Genomic DNA, 25,832 nt, shown 5'->3' with positions numbered 1-25,832 from the left:
ATCGAGCTTCTGGTATTGATTTGGGGTTATCAGTTTTCTGCATGTACAAGTAATTAGATTTGAAATGTGTTTTAAGCCTGAATTAAAAGTACTTAGTCACTGGTGACTCATGGTGAGAAGTTTTTCCTTTTCCCTGCTGGAACATATGCCATTGCCTCCAACCTGGCTTTTTTGAAACCTTGAAAATATAAAGAATCCTACTTTTATGTACTAGGTTCTGGAACCTGTCGGCCTTAGTGACAATATTTTTTAATAATGAGCACTACTGTTGACTTTCCAAATATCTGTACAATTTTTTTAATTACTTTATGGGAATTTTCTCATCATATGTGAAATTGTCAAAAGTCTACTAGATAGTGTGTGTGAATGACCACAAGGACTTTGTTTTGTTCATTATTTTTTTTAATAATTATTTTCATGTTTGTTTATTTTTGAGAGAGAGAGCACAAGTAGGGGAAGGGCAGCAAGAGAGGGAGATATAGAATCTGAAGCAGGCTCCAGGTGCTGAGCTGTCAGCACAGACCCTGACGCATGGCTTGAATCCACGAACCGTGAGATCATGACCTGAGCCGAAGTTGGACGCTTAACTGACTGAGCCACCCAGGCACCCCTGTTTTGTTCATTATTGTATTCCTGGTGCCTAGAACAGTGCTTTGTACAGAGAAAGCAATTTACATATTCGTTGAGTGAAGTTACATATATTCTTAATGATAGCACATCTTAGAAAAATAATGAAAGTCTGTTGATGTAAATTTTCTCCAGCCCTGTTGAATTAGCTAATCGTCAATTTACAATCAACCAGGTTTGGGAGGCTCTTGAATTAGCCCAAGGTAGTTCTGCCCTAACAGCTCTTAGCATTGATTGTGCCAACCTGAAATCTCCCTTAGTGGTTCACTTGCAAAGGGAAGAGTAAATCGGCAACACCCATAGGCACTTGCACCTGTGGGAACCAATGAGCGTCCTAACAGGAAATACTTTCAGCTTGCAATACCCATAGTAATGTGCAGCACCCAGGTCATGCTGTTTTTATCTGCAGTTCCTTATTAGGAGTGTACAGCGCTTCTTGAAGCTTTTAAATTTATGTTTAAAAGAGAATGATCTTTAAATTTGAGGAATAAAATGTGAATGGTTATTTTCCTCTTCCTCATTATCAAGGAATTGGTGAGTTGTCCTCCTTTGAGTTCTTTCTTTACCTTCTAATCTTGTGTCCCCTGAAATGTTCCTCTAGCCCATGGGGAGAGGGGGAATGGAGAGTACATAAGTGTAATTAAAACTTACACTAGTATTATTATCAATAATAACGGGCAGTTCTAATATTTACAGGATACCATAATGGTAGGTATTGATAGAATTTCATAGATTTTTACCTAAGATTTGTTTAGCTCGAGCGAGTTTTCCTCTTTTGTAGGGACTGGGGAAAAAAGGTCAGGAAAAGTTTTTAGAAACTTCTTCCCAAAATGTCAAAACATAAAGCTGTATACATTAATGTAATGCCGTTAACGTTAGCTATCTGACCAGGAAGTACTTTCTTTAAGCCTCATGTATAAAACTGTGTCTATAATAACTTCCTTTCTCGGAATGAAGGTGCTGATAGCGTGGTGGTGTTCTTACAACTTAAGCTGAGCTCAGTTTTATTTTTCCTAATGAAAAAGTGGCAGCTTTTTAAAGAGAGCCATCTCTGGGGCAATCTTAACTTACTGTTGGAGCTAAATAAAGAATTTTTAAAGTATTTAATATGTCGGATTGGAGATGCAGGACGTGCATTTGAGAAGATCTGTGAGTAAGCTTTGTGTTTTGTTTTACATTTAGCGTTTTATTATAAATATGGTTTGTGTCTAATGGTTAATAAACTATTTCTTGAATTTCATGTGAATATTTATGGCCTTAGCTCAACGTCCAGCTGAGAGTAATCAACCTCAAATATCACTGGATTCCTGTGCTCTATTTATTTTAATTTGTAGTTTGATATTCTACAAATAAATAGTGGGAATTTTTTTCAGGAATTGTCTTTTTTTCTTCTAGATAAGTGAGGTAAATGCTGAGCTGCAAACAAAATATCAAAATCTTGTCAGAAGAGTCTTTTAAACAAAAATTTTAAATACAATGAAGGCTATTTTTGTTAAATGGGTGTAGTTTGTGCTTGTGATTGATATTCCTGTAAAACAGTATTTCAAAATGAAGCTACTCAAAATGGCACCCTATTCATCCTAGAGATCTTAAAAAAGATCAAGGCCATGTCCTAATTTTCTTCTTTCCCAGCAAGGGAAAATAGGATAGAAAGCAGAGCAATTTCTTGAACGTTATACCAAATTTACAGACAGAAGAGTCACAAGATTTGATCACATTTACCTTGTTTTATAATTTTTTTGTTTTGTTTTAGTACATAAGGTTATTTACTTATTAAAGTATAAAAATATCTTATCCATGAGGTAATAATTTATGGGACTACTCTAGCCCATAAAATGAAATTAGATGAAGTAGGAAAGTAAATAATTTTTTTTAACAGCTCGTGGTTTTTATGTTGAAAAGTTAATGCAAAATATTTTATAAGCCAGGAAAGCTACTTTAATAATTTCTTTACCAATTTCACTGGGCTCTTAGAACAAGGTTTAAATGAAATGTATATAATCCTGACTTCCAAACTCTTAATACTGTGCGTGTTAGACGTGTAAATTAAAGTCTAACAATTGTACATAAGGATGCATTTTCATTCGAGAAGCGTTGCCGTGGATGTGACCCATTTGAGGCCTCTAGCCTTCTGCTATATAAATAAGGAAATTAAAACTTTCAAATAATCTTTGAAATGTGATGGTATAGAGCGTGTGTTTTTTTTTTTTTAATTTATGAACGTTAAACACTTTACAGTTTATGTTTCAGCTTTTATAGATAGGGAGACCTTTTATAGATTGTTATATCAGCGCTCCACAAATATCCCAGTCTTCGCTTGCATGGGGGTGGGGCAGAGGAAGTAGGTGGGGCTTCACGGTAGTGACAGATTATTGCAGATTATATGGCTGCCTGCCAAAGCGCCACTAGTTGGAAGAGTGGAAGTTAACTAACTGCATCTATTAATTTGTACATGTTTTATTTGTAACCATTTAAAACTGCTGGTTTCATACACAGGTGACAGATGTTAAGCTTTGAATCACTTGACATCTGCTTAATGTTCGGTTCTTTAGTTTACCTTGGTCGTATTCCTTGCACAGTCTGCCAAGATCACACTGACCATTTTGCGGAAGACCGTGTGTTAGCAGAAAAAAGGGGAGGGGCACACAGAACTTTAAACGATAACTACTTTACTCTCTAGTTAAAGTGTTGCAGGGTTAAAATGTAAGGTGTCCCATCATGCTTAGGCAATTTATATAAAATCCTAATAAAAACAATCATGCCTTGTGAATGAGTTTGTAGTTTTCGATTGTATTGGTTCGGTTTGAAATTGAGATTCCTACTGTTGCAACATAAAAGGAAGCTTTGTAGAGGAAATATGACATCTTTGCCCAGATGCATAAAGAGGGAATTAACAGTGGGGAGTTATTATTAGAGGGGTCTTCTTATGAATGTATTTTATGTACTGAGAAGTATCTCTCAAAGTCTAGTTTCTATTTCAGGGTCACTGGCAGAAGTTAAATAGTTGCTCAGGTCACTGGATAGTCTAATAAAAAATTACTTTTAAAAGCATTTTGATGTCACCAACCAGCCTAGTTAGTCTTGATCTGGCTGAGCTCAGTGATAGCATTTTTTAAAAATGTAACCAAATTGAGAAGATATTGAGATGCTGTGAATACCGTCAAATAGCAATGTAATATAAGTGTCCTTCTAAAAGAGAGGCCAGTTAACTTCGTTCCCTAGCAGTGTCCCACTGTCCTTCAGGAATAGAGTGCACTGTTTTCAGTATAAGGAAAGCTTAGAAGTGAGTCAAGGAACCTGTCCACTTGTATCACTGACAGTTATTAAATGTTCCTCCCTCTTTTACACAGTGAGTAACATGTCCAGTTTCCTTATATCTGTTACTTTTGGTTTCAGTAACATATGTTTGGGGTTTGCAGTATAATAATTAACAAGAGCATATCAGATGAGCATGTCTGCCACATGCAGCTCACTAACTTTGTGACCTTATACAAATCCCTTAACTCTTGAAGCCTTGGTTTCTTCAACTGTAAAATGGACACAATCATAGTACCTACTTTAGGGATTGTTGTGAGGATCAAGTGAAATTGTGTATTAAAGGAACAAGTTTGACTGCACGTTGTAAAAGAAGAGCTCAGCGAATGATAGTAGATATGGTTACTTTTGCCTTTTTGGACATTTCAGTTCTTTTTCACAGTTCTCCCAGAAAATGGTCGTGGGAAGATAAATAAAACAATACGTACAATAATGTATAGATAATAGAGTCAGTCTTACCATAGAAGTATTTAGGGAGTACCATGGGAACACATGAATGAAATCTACATATCTTACCTGTTTACACTACTCCTCTTACCACGTTATATACTGCCCATCCTAAGGGGAGAGGGGAAGCAGGGGAAGAGTTGACTGTAGATTTAAGTAATTATTAGTATAAAAAAATCAGTGAATGTGCCAAATTTAGCTTTAGTAACATGTGGCTGTTGCTAAAAAAACGTGGGTTTTTTTTATATGAAATTTATTGTCAAATTGGTTTCCATACAACACCCAGTGCTCATCCCAACAGGTGGAGGGTTTTGTTTGTTTTGTTTTGTTTTTTTTAACTTTTTTAATGTTTGTTTATTTTTGAGAGAGAAACAGAGCATGGGGTGGGGAGGGGCAGAGAGAGAGACACACACAGAATCCAAAGCAGGTTCCAGGCTCTGAGCTGTCAGCATAGAGCCCAATGTAGGGCTTGAACTCACAAACTGTGAGATCATGACCTGAGCTGAAGTCAGAGGCTTAACCTGCTGAGCCACCCAGGCGCCCCTGTTGTTGTTTTTCACTTCTGAGAATTTCCTCCCAATTTGATATAGCTCAGCTTAGGAAAGCAACATGGCAAAGTGTTGATTTCTTAATTTATTTTCTCAACAGAATTTGTTTTCTTCTGACTGGATCACTATCATAAAGTTAAAACTGTGTCTCAAGATTTTAGATCAGCTCAAAAAAAGTTAGGTTTTTTAGGGGTGTTGCTTTGGTTTGGCTTTATTTGGGTGGAACCAGACAATAAAGAATATATACACTTGAATATAAAGAAGAATGTTTTTGTTTTTACTATCTTAGTATCGAGGGGTTCATATCTTGTAATGGGTCAGTTAACTTTATGTATTGAAAAACAACCAATTGTTACATAAGCAGACTTTCATGGGGCTGTGTTAACAAAGCAGATGTGAAATCTGGGGGCACCTATGGTAAATTCACCAAAGAAAGCAATGAAACTACTTATAGGGTATTTGAAAGACATTTAAGCTCTGTGAATATATTTTTAGTGTTGGAAATATCCAAGTCTTAATCTGTCGTGCAGCTTCTTTACCTAGTAGGCAGCCGTTACATTAGTCTGTGTCTCATCCTCGCTTCTGGTACCCCCTAATTTTACAGTCTCAAGGCCCAGCACATTGCCACTGGAAGATCTGTGTATCTCTGTGCACCTGTCTTACTCAGACCCTTATGGCCTCATTCCTGGATTACCATAGCTGCCCTCCTTCATTTCCATCTGTTTTTTTCCAGCTCCTCCTGATTAACCTTCTTTAAATGCTACTCCTCCCCTTTTCAGAAAGCTTCACTGGTTCCATGTTTTCCACCACATTAAATCTAACCTCTTCTGCCTGACTTTCAACGCCCTTGCTAATCTGTCCCACACTACTTATCCAGCTTCATTTCCTATGTTCTTCGCTCTTTCTGCTCTATTGAGGTCAGTCTGTCTCTGCAACACACCATCGTCCTCAGAGTCTGCGCCTCCTGGACTGTATGTACTTCACTCAAAAAGCCCTCCTTCTCTCTGCCTATTCAAATTTTACCTTTTCTTCAAGACCCTGTGTAAAGTTTCACTTCCTGTTTGAAGTAAACTCAATGTTGCTGCAGAATCCCAGATTTTTAAGTTAGCAAACCAGTGAAAGAAAATGTGCATAGTATCTTAATTCATTCAGTTTTACCTTCACTAATGATGTAAACATTTTGAGTACAAGGACCACATCTTACACTTAAATATTACACGGTTCCTTGAAGAATTCTGAGGCACCTGACCTTGATGTGAAGGAAAAGAAAGTAAATCTATTTCATCCTGCCTATCTAAAGTAAAGTCAACAATCGTAATATTGAAGAGACATGAATGTTTTTCCAATTTGGGTCAGGTCTGTCACCTCACTTAAAGAAAAATGTGAGGCAAATGAAGACAGTTTTGTAACTGAATATAGATTGACATGTTTCCTTTATGAGAAACTGTGGTGTGTGTGTGTGTGTGTGTGTGTGTGTGTGTGTGTGTGTGTGTGTGTATGATTTTATTTCCTTCATTAATAAATAGCCAGCTGCCCTTGGAGAGGTTTAGTTTTGGTATTAACAACTTTCCATCCTGTCACTGTAGATTAAATATGATCAATAAGTTTTATGTAATCAAGAAGTATTCTTACCCAATTCGTTAAATAACCTAAGTATAAATGCCTACTGTGTATAACGTTAGGCTCTGTGAAGGGATATTGAAGTTACTTATATATGATCCCTAACCTCAAAAACTGTTAAGGAATTTTATTAGGGAAAACAAAATATATACTCAAAGCTTAAACATAACAATACTTGTTACTTCATTTGGATGTCTGTTGTTTTAATTCTCAATGAGTCTCCTCTCTTTTGAAATAATACATGCCTTCCTTGTATTGATGCCAAAGAGCATATAGGACAAACAAATGAAAAAAAATTTTAAGCAAACTCCCATTGTTATTTTTCCAGTTTTATTGAGGTATAATTGACCTGTAACATTCTATTAGTCCAAGGTGTACAGCATAATGATATGAGTTATGTATCTATTGTGAAATGATCACACAATAAGTAATTGACACCATTCACCTCACATAAACTTTTTTTCCTTTGTGATGAGAACTTTTAAGATTTACTCTTAGCATCTTTCAAATATACAATATTATTAACTATAATCACCAGACTGTACATTACATCCCCAGAACATGTTTATCTTATAAGTGTTTACCTTTGCACCACCTTCTCTCATTTTTCCCCACCCTCCACCACCTGCCTCTGGCCACCACCAATATATTCTCTGTGTCTATGAGTTCACTTTTTTTTAGATTCCACATGTAAGTGAGATCATACAGTGTTTTTTTTCTCTGGCTTATTTTACTTAGCATAATGCCTTAAAGGTTCATCCATGGTGTCACAGATGGCAGGATTTCCTTCTTTTTTAAGGCTGAATAATAATCCACCGTATACAGATACTACCTTTTCTTTATCCATTCATTCATTGATGAACCCTTGAATTATTTCCATGTCTTGGCTATTGTAAATAATGCTGCAATGAACATGAGAGTGCAGATGTCTTTTCAAGGTAGTGATTTCATTTCCTTTGGATATGTATCCAGGAGTGGCATTGCTGGATCATATGGTACTCTATCTTTAATCTTTTGAGGAACCTACGTATTGTTTTCTATAGTGGCTGCACCAGTTTACCCTCCCACTATTTTTTATACGTGCCTTCCTTTGTATTGAGCATAAAGGACACCTAGATGTCAACTTTTAAAATACAGAATATTTTACATTTGTGAAAGTATGGATACTTGGAAATGTCTATTCAGTGCTTTGGATTTTGTGCTGATGCTTGGTTTTGTATACTACCTTTTGTCGCAGAGATCAAGGTTAAATAACTCTGTAAAGTACTATTAGTGTCCACAGGATAAGTGCTATAAGTCCAAGATGCCATCCACATATAACCAGAAAAGCTGCTTAGATAACATACCAATGATAAAAAGTTGAAATTATGGACTATTCAATACAGTTTAAGATTTTTAAAAATAATTTTAAGCATGCACAATAATATTTTTCATTTATAAGGGGCTTTAGAATTTATGTAATGATTTCACATTATTTCATGAGTCTCACAGCTTTGTGAGGCATTATTGTTCTCACTTTATAGATGAGACCATTGAGGATGAGAGAAGGTAAGTGATATACTTAAGATCACCCAGCTAGTAGGTAAGTGGCAGAGTTGACTTAAACCCAGATTTGCAGACTTAAAAGTGAGACCTCTTTTTCTTTATACCACAGATCCAAATTGAATTATTTGGAGGGGTGTGAGTGTGTGAAACTCACACATTTTTCCTCTTTCCAGTTAAGATAAAATTCACATAACATAAAATTTGTCATTTTCAAGTGTAAAATTCAAGTTTTTAGTATATTCACAATGTTATGCAACCATCATCACTAATTTCAGAACATTTCCATCACTCTAAAAAGCATCCTATCTCAATTACCCCCATCCCTTGGCAACCACTAATTTTCTGTCTTTATGGATTTGCCTACTCTGAACACAATATAAATGGGATCATAACATGTGAATTGTTGGATCTGACTTCTCCATTCAGCATAATGTTTTCAAGGGTCATCTGTGCTATAGCATGTGTCAATCCTTCATTCTTTTTTATGGGTGAATAATAGTCCATCAGATGGATAGACCAGTTTATCCATTCATCAGTTGATGGACATTTGAGTTGTTTCCACACTTTGGGGCTATTATGAACATTCTTATGCAAGTTTTTGTGTGAATATATGTTTTCAGTTCTCTTGTATATATACCTAGGAGTAGAATTTCTCATAATTATTTTTGTAAAATAATTCAAATGGAAGTACTTGGAAATTATTTATTTTGAGTCATTTATTCACAACCATCTCTCTCTCTCTCTCTCTCTCTCACACACACACACAGTAGTGTTTATTTGGCTAATTTGTTTCCCACATCTGTTCTGCAGAAGTAAGGCAGAGGCAAGATTTAGTTCAGATCCTGGATAAGAAGTCTCTAATTCTTTTTTTTTTTTTAATTTTTTTTTTTTAACGTTTATTTTTGAGACAGAGAGAGACAGAACGTGAACGGGGGAGGGTCAGAGAGAGAGGGAGACACAGAATCTGAAACAGGCTCCGGGCTCTGAGCAGTCAGCACAGAGCCCGACGCGGGGCTCGAACTCACATACCGCGAGATCGTGACCTGAGCCGAAGTCGGACGCTTAACCGACTGAGCCACCCAGGTGCCCCAAGAAGTCTCTAATTCTAAGTGAATGTAATCTGAGTCCAACACTGCCTGCTATATTCAAGATACTGTGGAGTACAAATAAGTCAATAATATTTCTACTGCTAGTCGTATTCAATTAATGGAATCAAGAAATGTCCATGTTCTTTAAAAGTAAGGCAACATGGCATCAATGCCACAAGAAGTTAATTACCTATACAAGAGGAAGGAAGAGATCGCTTCTGCACTAGGGAGATGGGGTAACTTGGAGATAGAATTTGAGCTGAGTCTTGAACACTAAGTAGCTTTTCAGCAGGTGTGGTGAGACACGGTGTATTTTTTTTGCCTGGCTCAGGCATTGTGAATAAATATAGGATATCTAGGGACAGTGGAAAATCAAAGGCCCTTGAATCATGTACAAAAAGGTTTGAACTTTGAACAGTAGATAGTGGGGAGCCATTTAAGGTGCTTGAATAGAAGAGACTGATGCAATCAGAGCCTCTGAAAGATGACTCCATCAGAAGTTGGTAAAGCAACTTAAAGAAAGAGATTAGGAATGAGAACCTGGACTGGTAATGAGGTTCTGGAACTAGGACAGCCCCAATGCAAAGAAGAAAAGCAGCTTGTGAGATTTATTGAGGACATTGGCATTTTAGGAGAGATAGCTGAAAGCATAAGAGTAAATCCGATCAATAAGAGGAAGTGCGGAGAGAAGAGAAGGGGTCTACTACAGACCCTTGTGTTAAGAGGTAAGCGAAAGAAGATGAGCCAGGAGAGGTGAGTTGGAAAAGAACTTCTGGAGGAAGGTGCCACACAAGCCAAGAAACAAGACGTTCCATAAAGGTTGTGATAGGGAAGGATAACGACCTGAGAAGGATTCTGTTGGATTTGGAGATTAGGAGTTGAGAGCTAATGGATCCTCGGGAAAATTTCCTGTCCTCTCAGTAAATGATACTTTGAGCATATCGTAGGCCAAAAGGAGTCAGTGAGGAGAAGTGGAAGATTTAAGAAAAGTAAGAAGAGTGGATTAATGAAATGAGAAGGTAGTAGGATACAGAATTAAAAGGCCATTTTTTGGTGTTGTTGGGGGAGAGGTGGTTAACCTGTAAAAGGAAGACTAAAGAATGAAGTCAACCGAGTATATAGAGAAATTTTAAGACGGAATGGAGAAAAATGGAGGAAGCTTACATTGAATGGCCTCAACATAGAATTCATAGTATTATTGCTAATTAGTAGCAATATAGACAGTTAGAATTAGAAAATACCATGAATTACCTCAGGCATATATAGAAAGATGACATTCTGTCTTTCCATCCTATATAAATATTTCACTCTCTTAGCTGTGTGCTGCACATCTTTGCCATTGCTTTTAAATGCCTTTTCCTCTCCAAAGCATAGCAGTGTGATGTAATACATAGACTATCAGTTATGCCTTGCTGAGTCCATTTTTCTGCTAATTATTCAAGGTGTGTATTTTGAGTGCTAATAATATTGGCAACTCAAGTACAGTATTTTGCTTAAAAATTAGTTCACAAATCTGTTTGAAGTTTTTAATATAAATATTTTTTTTCTCTAAAAGATGCCCCAAACTGATGATTATTGTGTTTTCTGTAGAATAGAAATTTTTTTTTTTTTAATTGTTTTTAATGTTTATTTTTGAGACAGAGAGAGACAGAGCGTGAACGGGGGAGGGTCAGAGAGAGGGAGACACAGAATCTGAAATAGGCTTCAGGCTCTGAGCTGTCAGCACAGAGCCTGATGCGGGCCTCGAACTCACAGACCGTGAGATCATGACCTGAGCCGAAGTCGGCCGCTTAACCGACTGAGCCACCCAGGCGCCCTGTAGAATAGAAATTTGTTAGCAATCCATTGTGGGGTAACAGGCACTGTGGAAACATTGTAATCTGCACAATATTTGGTTAAAAGTAACAATGATGACTATATGTCACTTTGAAATTATAAATTTCCCTGTTGTAAGATGTTATGAAATCACTTCCTTGTGAGTCCTGAAGTTTGGAGTTCCCAGCAAGAACACTTGTTGGTAAATGAGTAGAAATGGAAGCAGATGTCTCCCTTGTTCCCTTTAATGTTTTCTCCTATTCTCCACAAAATGGTGGGAAACCCTTGACCCAAGAGTGCTCGCCAGTAATTTTTAACAACTCTATAAGCAATATGTGCCTTTCATTTTAATAACTAGAAAATGTAGAGTAATTAGAAGAAAATAAAAGTTATCTTCTATACCTAAATGTATTTTGACATATAACTTCCCAGACTTTTTTACAATTTTTTTTTTTTTAAATAGCAATTGGGGGTTGCCTGGGTGGCTCAGTCAGTTAAGCATTCCAACTCTTGATTTTGGCTCAGGTCATGATTTCATGGTTCATGAGGTTGAACACCTCCCCACCTCTCCATCAGTCAAGCTCCGTGCTGACAGCACAGAGCCTGCTTGGGATATTCTCTCTCTCTCTCTCTCTCTCTCTCTCTCTCTCTCTCTCTCTCTCTCCCCCTCCTTGGCTCATGCTCTCTCTCTCAAAATAAATATTTAAAAAATAAAAATAGTGATTATGAAGGTTATATGGCATTATTGTTTTTATAAGCTGTTTTTTTTTTTTTATTTTAACAGCAGTATGTCATAATAATGTATAAACACATTCGAATTTCTGTGCCTAAATGTACGGCCTCCACATCATTTCAAGCCAGCATTGCTTTATGGATATTCAAGGTGGATTTTGGGGGGGGGGATTAGTTTTTATTCTTACAAATTGTTCTAAATGGCTCCTTGGTTATTCTATCCCCAGTACAACTCTAGTTTTTCCAGTCAGAAGATTCTACAGCAGATGGACCATCACAACATGGTTTCCAAGATCATGTTTTGTTTCGTTTTCAAAACGGGTGGGGGAATAGCATATTCTACTCTTTGTCCCAACGAAGGCTCCCATTGCTAAAGAATATGTCCTCTTTCTCCACCCACTAGAAGCACAAGCTAATAATGTCGACAATTCTGTCAACCAACAAGGGTTTGAAAGGATGCATACTTATCTCCCTAAACACATGGCTTTTTCCTTGGCCCTCATCTGCTCCAGAGGAACTCCAGCTCTCCTTCCCTTAGACTATCACCAGCCTTCCTTCCTCTTATATTTCTGCCTATTCAGGATTTTTTTGCTGTTTTTCAATTTTTTCATTCAAACCTCTTGGTTCTAAGCTAGAATCATCATTAAAAGGAGAGAGACTTTGGATTTGTCCAAAGTAGTCAATTACTACAGTCTTTTAATTAATGAATATTTTGTTCCCATTATTATAAAGGCTATATTTCAGCCACCTTAATTTATTCTATTTTGTATTAAAAAAAAAAAAAAAACTGTATCCATGGGGTGCCTGGGTGGCTCAGTTGGTTGAGCGTCCGACCTCAGCTCAGGTCATGATCTCGTGGTCTGTGAGCTCGAGCCCTGCAGCGGGCTCTGTGCTGACAGCTCGGAGCCTGGAGCCTGCTTCTGCTTCTGTGTCTTCCTCTCTCTCTGACCCTCCCCCATTCATGCTTTGTCTCTCTCTGTCTCAAAAATAAATAATCATTTTAAAAAAATTTAAAAAAAACTGTATCCTGATCTGACCCTAAAAAATAGATATTTTTATTCTCACCATACTGAAAATTGTACTTCAAATTTATATCACTACAGTAAATATGAATGCAAGTGTAGAAGGTTTTTAGTAGGTTCAGTAGGCTTGGTTTTCAACATTTTATGTAATGGCTAGGTGATTGAGTAGACCAAGCTTATAAAATTTGCCAAGTGATCCTTAACTGGCTAGCATTTTAGAAAAAACAAATTAAAATTGTTAATTGTCCTTGACAAGGTGAAGGGGGTGCCTGGGTATTAATGAGAAGTTAACAAGAGGACTTAGAAGTTAACCAAGTGATTCAATGAAGGACTGAAAAAAAAAAAAATGTGAAACTATAACAGGGGCCTCCAGACTTTCAGAAAGCATGATAGAAAGAGAAATAGCCTTACTAGATATAGTATTGTTAAGTGTGGGAAAGTAAACTACTGTTACCATTTAAAAGGCTATAATACTGTTAGTAGTATTAATAAAGCATGATTTCTTTTGCAGTTAAGAAAAAAAATTTTTTTTGGTTATTTTCACTAGCTTCTGATATGTATTGAGAGAGAGAGAGACAGATGTGTGCAAGTGATAAAAAAAAAATAGGACTGTGAGATCAAAAAGTTCTAATTGCCACATCTCTTTCATATTATTGAACATACCGTAAAGTGATAGTACTGATACCACATTTCTCAGACGGAAGTTCCATCATTGTCAAAGTATGAATAGGTATTGTTGATGTGAACACTGCTTCTCCCTTGTGACCCAGGTAAGATGGATGGTTGTGTTAGAATGTGGTGTTCCATCTGTTCTATATATTAACAGAGATTTACACCTGCTCTTTGTATAGTAACTGAACAAATCAGCTCTATAATTGCCTTACCTGAATCTAGTGGATTATATTTACTATGACACTTGCTTTTACTTTGTTTTGAAAGAATCAAGAGCTTGAGTTTGTGTATTTTGGCAAATGAGAAGAAAAAAATTGGAATGTACACAGGATAAAGGGCCATTAGTACATTAGGGACTCTGGGGGAAAATAAGTGAAGTCAATATAAATATTAAAAATAGGGGCACCTGGGTGGCTCAGTTGGTTAGGTGTCTGACTTCAGGTCATGATCTCACAGCTCGAGTGAGTTCGAGACCCGTGTCGAGCTCTGTGCTCACAGCTCAGAGCCTGGAGCCTGCTTTGGATTCTGTGTCCCTCTCTCGTTCTGCCCCATCCCTCACTCATGCTCTGTCTGTCTGTCTCTCTCTCTCTCAAGAATAAATATGCATTAAAGAAAAAATAAAAATAAACAGGATCAGAAGTCAGGCCATTGTCAATATTCTAAATTTGTAAGTGTATACAGGGTTTCTTATGTTGTAGAACTTGGAACAAATAAGTTCTAGGGAATTTTTACAAGACTCTCTGAGTTTAAAAGACAACACTAAATCTCCAAAATTGCCATCTCTAAATTACTGTTGTTAAGTACTTTCTTTAAATTAAATGTATTGCTAGTTTAATTTGGTATCATTCTGACATTTTATTCTGTGGTTTACTAACGCACTTAATGCAGTTCCTTGTACATATCAAACAAGAAGTATTTAAAATTATTTCTGGGTATTCTAAGTCCTAGGTTTAGTGTAAAATGTCACATATATGGAGTACACTGAGAATCCTGAATTTCTATAACAAATTTTTGTTTTTGATGAATGAATTTACTCCACCCTGAAGTACTATCTAGATTTTACCAATGCATGTGGAAGGGACCAGCGTGTGTGTGTGTGTGTGTGTGTGTGTGTGTGTGTGTTTACTTTTTAAACCTGAGAAATATGAATAGAACTTGATATCCAAATTTTTGAAGACCTAATAATTTCTAATTGGGTTTTACAATGTCTCACAACAGAGTACCATCTGATATATGTATTACATATTTTGTTTACTGATAGCACACAAGTTTATAATTCTTTGTTATGTTATCTGAGGGAAGAGTCTGGCATTTACTATGTTCATTTCTGCAGGCTTCTCAGGATGAGAACCTTTATTCTAACCTTTATTCTTTCAAAATTTGAACTGAATGTACTTCCTTCTTGCATAAAAAGATCTTTTCAACACATTGGAGAAAATATTAACTTTACCAAGCTTTCTAAGAGAATAAAATTCAAAGTTATTTTATGTTGTGCTAATGAAACTTTTATTTACCATTTTTACAGAGTAGTGTCTGTTAACAAATTAGATATAGTCTGTAACTATCAGCAGTTTGATTCCTCAAGCTAGCTTCTCACTGGCAACACCAATATTATAATAATATCAAAGCCGCCGACTCTCTGAGATGAGGAAGCCACATGGTCCCTCCCAACTCTGAAATCCTGTGATTTCAAGCTAATTTCAAATGAAGGAGGAAGTCTTTAGCTAAAGTAAAACAGTGAAAATGTTAAAACAAGCAAATGAGGGATTACAAAAGAGTTTTGTTAGCACGGTTTAGTGGACTTCCTTGATAAAAATCTTATAACCATTATTATAGGCAGTTTTGTAGTTAAAACTACGAGCAAAGAAGGAAATGTTTTGAAAACAGGCAAAACTGAAATCAACCCTTCCCCTTACTTTTTTTTCTCCCCTAAGTTTGCTTAGTTTGACCATGTGCCCATGCATTTGTAGCACTCATATCAGTGCAGATCAACATTGTCCTGTAGAGTGACAGTCTGGTTACTCCTTTTATATTAGATGTAATTATTTAAATTTGTCAAAACTTATAAGTTTAATTTTTAAGATGTATTATTGCTATTAAAATAAAATTTGGATAAATAACTGTTTGTACCTGACTTGGATAAAGGACAGTAGAATAAAAAAGAAATAGGCAATCTGGGAAATTTAAATTTTTGACCTTATATTTGATGACATTAAAGTTTTATTGTTAAACTTTAGGTACACTGATGGCATAGTTATTATGTTTTCAAAAGTTTTTTTATATGTACAGTCTGAAATGTTTATGGATAAAATGGCATTTATTTTGCTTCAAAATAATGGAGAGCAGAGTGGGGAAATGGGTGGGCCATGAGTTGACAAATTAAAGCTGGGCATGAGATAGTTCATCATACTATTCTATCAACATTTATGTTTGACATTTTCCATAGTGAAAAACTTCCAAAGAATAACATTTAGTAGGGGCGCCTGGGTGGCTCAGTCCACTAAACGTCTGACTTCAGCTCAGGTCACGATCTCATGGTTCGTGAGTTTGAGCCCCACGTCGGGCTCTGTGCTGACAGCTTGGAGCCTGCTTCAGATTCTGTGTCCCTCTCTCTCTGCCCGTCTCTCACTCATACTTGGTCTCTCTCAAAAATAAACGTTAAAAAAAAAAAAACATTTCATACCCATCTATGAAGTTTTATATGCAGAGCTGTCTGAAATGTCTTTATTTTTTGCAAAATGGAAGAAAAGCATTACCTACAATAAATTCCATGCCTTTCCATTCTCTTCTCATAATCCATATTCCCTGATTGTCTCTTTGCTGTCAGCAAAGAGCTGTTAAAATTGTCACATGGTAGGAAAAGAGCAGTGGGGAGAAAGTCACTTCATTGTGCCCAGGAGGAATTCTATTTAACGCCTTTGCTCTTCTTCCAGCTCCAACCTGTAGAGAATTTTCTTTCTACCTCTTTTTTTGGGGGGTGGAGGGGAAGGCAGGCAGCCTTCAATGTAGCCTTCAACGGTCAACAGACCGTTCAACTGTATCTACATGTTATCACAAATATATGTGTGCACAGAAATTGTGTGGAAAGTACTTATTCTCCATAATTCAGACTTATAATTTATTCTCTACAAAGATCAATATTTTAGTTACCAAAGTTCCTACCTGTTGCTAAAACAGTCACTTTGTGTTTTAAGAGAAATAAGGGCCATTCCTCAATAGCATGTGGAAATGATCATTGTTGATGGTCAAAATATTAATAAATCGACCACGACATGCAAGGTTTTGTGAAATATGAAGAATAGTCTATTATTTCAAAGTTTTAGAAATTGGGAAAAGGGGGAGTTTCAAATCAACTAAGTAGCATGTTTGTATTAGAAGAATCTGCAGAAAAGAACAACTAGAGTTCTCAATAAATGTCTCAACTTCACAGTCCTATGATAGGATTCATTACACAGATTTAAGGATAACAAGGCTATAAACCATTCACGCCAGTAATTATGAAGACTTAACTTCCACAAACTCAGTACCTTTGGGAACTGAGGTTTTTGGTAAATTGAATCCAATGAAGAACTGAGAATTTTCATTCACTTCAAGCCCTTGTCTTGGTTTCTCAGCCTCTCTCCCTCCTCCCTGCTGTGCATCCTCCTCACTGCCATCCAAATTAACTTTCTAAAAGACAAATCTGAGCATCATCTAGTGGCTTCAAAAACTCCAGCGTCCCCACATTGTTCATGCAAGAGCCCGAACTGCCTTCACGTAGCATCCACAGTCACTCCTGGCCTCATCCTTTTTTGGCCTCTCCCAGGAGAGAACTCTAAGCTCAAGCACAACAAAGTCTCTGCTGGTGCCAGGGAATCCTATGCTCTTCTGATAGGACTGTGCTTTTGAATGCTCGGTTCCTTCTGCCTGGCCTGGTTTTCCCTTCCCCCATCTCCTCTTGTGAGACCCAATTGAAAGATTCCTTCCCTTAATTCTCCCAGACAACACTTAGTATTCCCTTCTGTTTTCATAAGCACTTTTCATCATGTCGCTATTTTTTGTACTATATTCTAACCATTTGGTGGTGTTTATCCCCCTTTCTATTGATTGATTATTTTCATTTAATCATTCCTTCAAGTATTTTTTTTTTTATGTTTATTTATTTTTGAGACAGAGACAAAGTATGAGCAGGGGAGGGACAGAGAGAGAGGGAGACACAGAACCTGAGGCAGGCTCCAGGCTCTGAGCTGTCAGCACAGAGCCCCACGCGGGGTTCGAACTCTCCAACCGTGAGATCATGACCTGAGCTAAAGTCAGACGCTTAACCCACCGAGCCACCCAGGTGCCCCATTTTCCTTCAAGTATTAATTAAAAAGTTACTATGTTCCAGATGTTTTGGCACTGGAGGTAGAGTGGTTAAAACAGTCACAGTCTCTAGTGAAGGACACATGTGTTAAAAAAAAAAAAATCACTAATACATTATGTATTTTGAGTTGTGACATCAGGGAAGATGGGGTTTCTATTCAGTACCCCTTTGTAGATTGCCCACTCTGTCTTCCCACCTCCACCCACCCACACAAAAGCTGACACGTCATACATAGAAGCAGCTCAATAAATGCTTACAGGAGTGATGAACTTATAACTATACATGAAATACATGGATTTATCAGGTTAAACTTTATTGAGATTTTGTAGACTGACACAGTTGTAAGAAATAATAGATAACATCTTACCAAACTGTAATACAGTAACACACTAGGATATTGATATTGTCCAGATTTTCCTGTTTACTGGTCCTTGTCTATGTGTATATGTGTATGTGTGTGTATTTAGATCTATGCAATTTTTCACATGTGTATGTTTGTGTATATACCACCACAATCAAGATAGACAGTTGTATCACCACAAGGCCATATCACCACATCTTCTCCCATCCCCATTTCCCCACCCCCTGTCCTTAATCCCTGGCAACCACTGATCTGTTCTGCATCATTTCATGAAAGCTATATGAGTGAAATCCTGTAGTATGTAACCTTTGTAGATTGGCCTTTTTTCCACTCGGTACAATTCTCCAGGGATTCTTGAAGTTGTTGTGTGTATCGTTGGTTCATTCCCTTTTATTGCTAAATAGAATTCCATGGTATGGATGTATTACAGTTTATTTTATCATTTATCTGTTGAAGGACATCTGGGTTGTTTTCCAGTTTGGGGCTATTGCAGATAATGCTACTGTGAACATTTGTGTATAAATTCCACATAAATTTCCATTTCTCTGGGATAAATGCCCAGGAATGCAATTGCTGGGTCATACGGAAAATTGAATGTTTAGTTTTATAAGAAAATGCCACACTGTTTTCCAGAGGGGTGTGCAATTGTATATATATGAGAGCAGTGTAAGAGAGATCCCGTTTCTCCATGTTCTCACCAGCATTTGGCTATGTCACTATTTTTTATTTTAGCCATTCTGATACATAAATAGTAATACCTCATTATGGTTTTATTTGCATTTCCCTAATCCCTAGTAAAGTTGAGCATCTTTTCATATGCTTATTTGCCATTTATATATCCTCTTCAGTGAAATTTCCATTTGTCTTTTTCCCATTTTCTAATTGCATTTTTGTCTTTTTTTTTTTTTTTTTACCGTTGAGTTTTGACAGTTCTTGATAAACTCTACATACTGCTCTTGTTGGATCCATGGTTTGCAAATAGTTTCTCTCACTCTGTAGCTTGTCTTTTCGTCATTTTAATTGGGATCTTTTCTAGGACAAAGGTTTTAAATTTTGGTTAGGTACAATTTATCAATTTTTCCATTTATGGGTCATGCTTTTGGTGTTAAATCTAAGAACTCTGCCTATTGCTGGATCCCAAAGATTTTCACCTTTGCTTTTTATCTAAACATTTTATAGTTTTGTGTGTACATTTAAATCTGTAATCCATTTTGAGTTAACTTTTATATAAGATACAAGGTTTAGCCTATGGATGTTCAATTGCTTCAGCACCATTTGTTGAAAAGTATTCTTCTTCCATTGAAGTACTTTTGCGACTTTGTCAAAAATCATTTGGGCGTACTTGTATGTGTATATCTCTGGGTTCTCTATTCTGCTCAATTGATGTGTCTATCTCTTCACCAGTACCAAATTTCTTGATTGTTATAGCGATATCCTAAGCCTTAATATTAGGTAAAGTGATATCTATTCTTTTTCAAGAGTGTTAAGCTATTCTAGTTCTTTCGCCTTTTCTTGTAAATTTTAGAATAAGTTTGCCTATGTCTACAAGAAACTTTGCTGGGATTCTGATAGAAATTGCATTAAACCTGTACATCAATTTGAAAAGAATTGACTTATTTTCTACATTGAGTCTTAGGCTCCATTGAACATAGCATGTCTCTTTATTTACTTAGATCTTTGATTTCACTTATCAACATTTTGCAGTTGTGAGCATGCAGATTCTATACATGTTGTGCCAAGTATATCCTTAAGTATTTCATTTTCTTTGGAGTGATTATAAATGATACTGTTTTTTAATGTCAGTTTCCACATGATTAGTATTGGTATATATAAATAGATTTTTATGGACTGAACTCATATCTTTGTGACCTGGTTCAACTCACCAGATGCTCTTTACTAAGTTGAGGTAGTTTCTCCTCTATTCCTAACTTTAAGGTTTTGTTTTGTTTTGTTTTTTTTAAGTCATAAGTAAGTTTTGGATTTTACCAGATGTTTTTTCTGCATCAATTGGCACAATCATATGATTTTTCTTTAGCCTATTCATGAAGTAGATTATATTCAAGTGTTGAATCAACTTTGCATATCTTAAATAAATTCCTCTTGTTCATAGTGTATGTCTTTTTCTACATTGATAGACTCAATTTGCAAATGTTTTGTTGAGTATTTTTAAAAACTTTTTATGAATACATTTTACAATATTATTAAACTTTTTTTTTTAAGTAATCTCTATACCCAGTGTGGGGTATCCCTTGGTATACTTTTAATGACTACAGGATCTGTTATAATATCTTCTGTCTCATGTCCAATATTAGTAATTTATCTCTTCTTTCATTTTTCCATTGTTAGTCTTGCTAGATATTTATCAATCTTACTGATCTTTTTCCCAAAAATCAGCTTTAAATTTCATTAATTTTTCTTACTTTTCCCATTTTCAGTGTCATAGATTTCTGCTGTTATTATTTTCTTCCATCAACTTAGAGTTTATTTTGCCTATATTTTTCTAAGTTTTTAAGGTAGAAACTTGGATCACTACTTGAAGACCTTTCCTCTCTGCTGATATAAGCATTTAGTATTAGAAGTTTCCCTCAGAGCACTCCTTTATTTGCATCCCACAAATTTTGATACGCTGTGTTTTCATTTTCAATTAGGTCTATGTATTCTTTTATTTCCTTTGAGAAATAAAAAGCCATGCTTTGTTTAGTAATGTGGTGTTTAATTTCCAAATGTTTGAAGATTTCCCTGTTGTCTTTCTATTATTAATTTCTAGTTTGATTTCATTATGGTCAGAAAACATACTCTATATGATTTTAGTTATTTTAGATTTATTGCAATGTGTTTTCTGTCCCAGGATATGGCGAATGTTCCATGGGCACTTAAAAAGAATGTGTATTCTGCTGTTGTTGGGTGGAGCGTTCTATAAATGTCAATTAGATTATATCCCTTGATGGTATTCTTCAGTTCTTTTCTATCTTTGCTAATTTTCTATTTAGTAATTTTATCAATTGCTGAAAGTAGGGTGTTAAAGACCGCAATGATAACTGTCGGTTTGTCTGTTTTCTCCTTGTAGCTTTATCAATTTTTGTTTTGTATATATATTTTCTTAGAGAGAGAGAGCAAGCATGAGCAGGGGCGAGGCAGATGGAGAAGGAGAGAGAGAATCTTAAGCAGGCTCCATGCCCTGCAGAACATGGGGCTGGATCTCACGACTGTGAGACTATGACCTGAGCTGAAATCATAAGATTATTACCTGAGCCAAAATCAAGAGCCGGACGCTTAACTATCAGACCATCCAGGTGCCCATGGTTAGTATATTTTAAAGCTGCTATCTGGTGCTTGTACATTTAGAATTGCTGTCTTTTTGGTGGATTCATCCTTGTATTGCTATGTAATGTCCTTCTTTGTCCCTAGTCATTTTCTTTTCTCGGAAGCCTATTTTATCTGATATTAATATAGCTAGTTCTACCTTTTTAGATTCAGGATAGCATGATATATCTTTTTCCATGCTTTTATTTTCATCCTACGTATGATGGGATATTTAACTGAGTTTCTTATAATCATCGTATTGTTGGGTCATGTATTTTTTTCCATTCTGTCAGTCTCTGTCTTTGATGGTGGCTACTTTAAAATCTTTGTCAAATAATTTCAACTTCTGGTTCATTTTAATACTGGCATCAGTTGACTATATCTTTCCATTCAAGTTGTGATTTCCCTGGTTCTTGTTATGACAACTGATTTTTATGTTGTATGCTGAACATTGTGGATATTATGTTTGGAACTATGGATCCTGTTTAAATCTTCTATTTTACCAAGCAGTTGCCCTGTTTAGGTTCATTGTGTAAGTTCTGTCCTACTTTTGTAGGCGGTGGTTTCTTTTTTTTATTTTAATTCCAGTGTAGTTAATACGCAGTGTTATATTTGTTTCAGGTGTATAGTATAGTGAGTCAACAATTGTATATATTACTCATTGTTCATCAAGGTCAAATATACTGTTAATCTCCTTTACTTATCTCACCCATACCCCCCACCCTGCGTGTGGTAGTTTCAATGATAATTTACTTGTTGTCCTTTCAGTGTGATCTTGGTCTGCTTCATTCTTCTGACTCCACTTGAGCTCCCCACTGGATCCCTGCTGGTACCGCCTATGGGGATAGATGACCCTTCCCTGGTCCTCTGTGGGCTTCCCATTGTCATTAGGTAGGGGGTATGAGATACTGGATCCCCAGGATGAGGTACATTTCCCCTGCTGTCTCCACTCTGTCTCCCATGGTGCTTCTGGAGAGGGAAGCACCTACCCTGGGCCACATTCTGCTGCTGATGGAGGGCCAGGGGCCAAAGGGTCTAGGTATCTCTCTGTTACTTGGTTGAGGGCAGGAGACTCCAGGCCTAGTTCACTTTGTGCTGTTGGATGAAGGACTGGAAGATGCTTGGCCTGGGTTGTCTTCTGCCACTGTGTAGATGGCTAGGAACCACCAGTATTCTGTGCCACTGGGTAGAAAACCACTGGGTAGAGGCTGAGAGACATCAGGCCTCCTTGGGTCACTAGAGTATATGGAAGTGCACACCTGCTGCCACCTGTTATGGGACAAGAATGGATCAGTCTGCTTGGGTTCCGCTGTGGCCACAAATGTGGAAGATTGGTTTCGCTGCTACTACTGGATATGGATCTCCCTGTTAAATCCCTGATCTGCTTCCCCTTTCCCAATCCTTTGGCCAGAGAGAACAGGGTTGTTTGGTTGGTTTGGTTTTGACTTTGTATGCTTGTTGGTGGTTCAGTATATAGACCTTTCTCATGCTCAGTCTGGGATAGAAGGGAGATAAAACCCAACCTCAGGGAAGCGGTCAAGGTGCTCTTTAAATCCTGAAGTCCCCAGCCATCTGCCTTCTTCTTTCTACTGTTCAGAGTCCTTTATGGTTGTCTTTTTGTTTTTGTTTTTTGAGAGAGAGGAAGAGAGACAAAGCCCGAGTGGGGAAGGGGCAGAGAGAGGGAGACACGGATTCTGAAACAGGCTCCAGGCTCTGCGCTGACAGCAGAGAACCTGACACAGGGCTCGAACTCACAAACCATGAGATCATGATCTGAGCTGAAGTCGGACGCTTAACCCATTGAGCCACCCAGGCGCCCCTATGGTTGGTTGCCTATTGAATTATTTCCAAATTGTATAGTTATATTTAGAGGGGAAGAACCAGGAGAAATGAGCCATCTCTTGTCCCAGAACCAGAAACCTACATGGATTTTTAAAGAGAAATATTGTACAAAGAGCCCTAAAGCAATACTGAACATAACTGAATTTCTGATGATGTATCTCTGTTGCAACGTATAGTTTGTTTTTTTTAAAACAGCATAGAAAATAGTGAGTTTACCATTTTTTTTTATCCTAAGATAACCATGATTTCTCAGTTTTTATAACAAACATGAGGTTCTTCAGGGGTCTCACTTCTTTCTCTTTAAGCTGAGGTGGAGCAGGCTGGCTAGCACTGCAGGTGTCATGAAAGTTGGGAATGCTTCTGGGACCTTCACAGGCATGAGGCCCCTGAATATCATTTTTAATGTATAGTAAAGAGTAGGAGCTTGGGTTAAATATGTGATTACTAAGTGACATAATTGGTAAGTCTGTAATATTAGCTTATTTAGTATTTGTCTCCATTTTATAAAAGTAGATTTCAATTTTTTAAATCTTATTTTGGATTAGGACAAATGAGAATTTAGTCTATTTTTACATGATTTCAAATGTTTAATATAAATTTAAAAACTGCTTGGTGATTCCATGATCTAATTCTACCACCTACCCACACCATTGTGTAAGAGTCTGTGTGTGCAGTTCTGTTTATAGAAAATTATATCATCAAGCAGTGGAGAATGACTAATTGATTTAATGACAGGACAATAGCATAGTTTCTTTGTGTCTATCCTAAGGAAGGAATGCAGTAAAAAAGAAATTGTCTACTGAAGGCACTTTCTTTATTCTTGTACTGGAAAAGAAGTATAGACTTGTACTGGAAAAGAAGTATAAGATATATAGGTGCTACAGAGATGTCAGTTGGCCTACAAACAGAGGAAAAAATTTTCTGTAGTGGCACTTTTTATTTATTTTTTAATTTAATTTAATTTTTAAGCTTATTTTATTTTTGAGAGGGAGAGAGAGAGAGCATATGGGGGTGAGCGGGTGGAAAGAAGGAGAGAGAGAATCTCAAGCAGACTCCGTGCTGTCAGCACAGAGTCCGACGCAAGGCTTGAACCCCTGAACCATGAGATCATGATCTGAGCCGAAATCAAGAGTCAGATACTTAACCAACTTGAGCTCCCCAGGCACCCCTCTGTAGTGGTACTTTTTTTTTTTTTTAATTTTTTTTTTTAAGGTTTTATTTATTTTTGAGACAGAGAGAGACAGAGCATGAACGGGGGAGGGGCAGAGAGAGAGGGAGACACAGAATCGGAAGCAGGCTCCAGGCTCTGAGCCGTCAGCCCAGAGCCCGATGCCGGGCTCGAACCCACGGACCACGAGATCGTGACCCGAGCTGAATTCGGACGCTTAACCGACTGAGCCACCCAGGCGCCCCTGTAGTGGTACTTTTAAAAAATAATTAATTTAAAAAACAAGGAAAAGAGAATCCTACAAGATAGGTTTATTAATAGAAAAAAAGAAGTGGAACAAGGGAAGAGTGTCTTTAAAAAGATAGCTTTGTGGGGCGCCTTGGTGGCTCAGTCGGTTGGGCGTCGGACTTCGGCCCAGGTCATGATCTGGCAGTCTATGAGTTCCAGCCCCGCATCGGGCTCTGTGCTGACAGCTCGGAGCCTGGAGCCTGTTTCAGATTCTGTGTCTCCCTCTTTCTCTGCCCCTCCCCTGCTCATGCTCTGTCTCTCTCTCTCTCTGCCAAAAATAAGTAAACATTAAAATAAATAAATAAATAAATAAATAAATAAATAAATAAATAAATAAATAAATAAATAAAAAGATAGCTTTGTATATGACCCAAGTGTGAGAAAATAAAATCATGTAACAGAAGCTGAAGGGTGGATGTGGGGGAGGGAGGGACAGGGCAGGCATTAGATAACAAGAAGAAAATACATAAGGAAAGACTATCCTTAGTTCCTAAAAAATAATTAGTATAAACACTAGATTTTTCCCTAATTTTCTTTCGTTATTCATAGCTATTATAGTTATTAAGAATAAATTTATTTGTAATGTGATAATCATACTTTACTTTTGTAGGTTTCAACAGATTTTAACTTACTAGTAGTACGTGATATTTTATAGGAGTTTATAATATGCCTTTATATTCATTATTTTACTTGATCCCAAGACTATCAGAAGGTTAGATATTATTATCCTTTTTATTATTATTATTATTATTATTATTATTATTATTATTATTATCCTTACTTTGGAGTGAATGACTGACCCAAAGTACAAGGCTAGTGTGTGGCCAGGGCAGAATCCAGCTCTTTGCTTTCTAATTTAGCCTGTACAATCATTTTGTGGAAGCCAATGCTATCTACCTCTTATGTTCATTCCCTCTACATCAATTAAAAAATCAAACGTTAAATGTTATTATAGACCTTGTTCTAAAGGAAATGAAATTGAATTCCAAGTTACATTTATATTCTTAATAATTACTCTCTCTTAAAAACCACTAATCATCTGTATGTATATTTCAAGAAATCCTCCGTCCTCCCCACGTGAAATGAGATTATGA

At 36.8% G+C, this 25,832-nt stretch overlaps 1 protein-coding gene across 5 annotated transcripts in view; it reads left to right on the top strand.

The window, feature by feature from the left end:
- The window catches only part of TAOK3 (TAO kinase 3), a 179,613-nt gene that overhangs the window by 8,903 nt on the left and 144,878 nt on the right, over window positions 1-25,832 (top strand). The window contains exons 1-2 of one of the 5 annotated variants that reach the window (XM_042910244.1): window positions 1,176-1,776; window positions 7,096-7,098. The exons of 2 other annotated variants lie outside the window; for them this stretch is intronic. The gene's annotated coding sequence lies outside the window, so the exon portion shown is untranslated. 2 more of the 5 variants (XM_042910245.1, XM_042910246.1) reach the window with 2 other exon arrangements.

The sequence above is a fragment of the Panthera leo genome, chromosome D3 (genome assembly GCF_018350215.1).
Source record: "Panthera leo isolate Ple1 chromosome D3, P.leo_Ple1_pat1.1, whole genome shotgun sequence".
In the NCBI taxonomy this organism is placed as follows: domain Eukaryota; kingdom Metazoa; phylum Chordata; class Mammalia; order Carnivora; family Felidae; genus Panthera; species Panthera leo.
The sequence above is the reverse complement of the archived record's forward strand: the minus strand, read 5'-3'. Positions and strand labels throughout refer to the sequence as shown.